Here is a 1490-nt window from a genome sequence, read left to right as displayed (position 1 = left end):
AGACTTTTTTAGCATACATAGATTTATATAGGAAACAACAGGCCCGTAGGAAGCATTTTCAGTTGGGGGGGGGGGGGGGGCAGCCATACATTTTCAGTTGAGGGAGCACTATCAACTACCAAAAATTTCTTGACAAGCAAAAAAAAAAAAAAAAAAAGGTCATCAGAGGTTTTTATTGAGGGGCACAAGCACTTAGTATCTATTTTTTTTCTATACTAGTACACTATATATTATATATATCGGCAAAATTATTGGGGGAGGCACGGACGGCCCCCCATGCCCCCCCTCCCCCCGGTTCCTACGGCCATGATTACAATATTCAAAGATACAACAATATATTTGATAATCTGTTTAGTGTAGTTTTCCAATATGAAGCAGGTTCTAGAAGAGTTGCTGAAACGATATGTGTACCAAGATGCAGTTCAGTACTCATAAAAAGAGGTTGACTGACATACAACATTCTCGTGGTAGATAATGTCAGTAAAGTCGGTCACAGGTATAGGGATACATTATTGCACTAAACATTGCGTCTTTTTATTTAGCTTTAAATTTATTATTTTACATGCGTCACTTTATGACAGAATTGTTAAAAATGGACCGCCATTTCAGAATAATATCATATTGATAAAATTCATTATTTCCGAATTGGTCAAATCAATCACTGTATGTATATTAACTTGAAATAAATTAAGATTGGCAAAGACAGGTAGCCGGTGTATAACGTACTTCCCTTTGAACAAAACTTGGAAGTATGACTCATTTCCCGTTTGTCATCAAAAGAAAAGAAAACATCTCTAAAATGTTTCATTCAGGTTATGTGCATAATGAGTAATCAGGGACATATAGGTTCCTGGAGTAATATGATGCTCCTGCATAACTTTCCAAAGTTTGGCAAGGCCGTAACTAGACTCAAATTTTTAGTGAGACAAGGGATCTGAGAGTCATCCGAGTCCCAAGCGTGTCCAGGGTAGTCGGACCTGATGGGGGTTCTCGGGGGAGTAGAGGGGGGTGAGTTCGACAAACCTGGGTTTTCATAACTGAATTGAAGACTTAAATCTTTGAGAGTTTTCATATTTAGAATTATTTTTTTTTTACATTCCTCTTCTAAACGATTATGAAGCACCTTGTGCCTCCATAGTAGTAAAATTAAGGTCTTGCTTGTAATCAATTGATATATGCATGTAGGCCCTACATGTACAGGCTACATAGGAAGGTAACATAGGATTGTAAAATTCTTTTTGTCATGGATTGCGATTTAAATCTGATAATTTTTAGACATCTCAATGAAAAATGAATGGAATTACCTGTGAATGATTGAATGAATGCATGAAATACTATATATTTTGGATAATATAAGAATTCAGTGATAGCTGAAGCCCCGCCCAATACACACGTCCATTTAAAACTATGTGTGTACTCTAATCGTAAGATAGATTGGAATGTATAGCACGCCCACAACACAACCTTTCACAACTTGACGTCTGGAGTAA

Source organism: Saccostrea echinata, unplaced genomic scaffold (genome assembly GCF_033153115.1).
Source record: "Saccostrea echinata isolate AGI-Se365-2 ecotype Australia unplaced genomic scaffold, CSIRO_AGI_Sech_v1 ptg000010l, whole genome shotgun sequence".
Classification (NCBI taxonomy): domain Eukaryota; kingdom Metazoa; phylum Mollusca; class Bivalvia; order Ostreida; family Ostreidae; genus Saccostrea; species Saccostrea echinata.
This window is presented reverse-complemented; position numbering follows the sequence as displayed.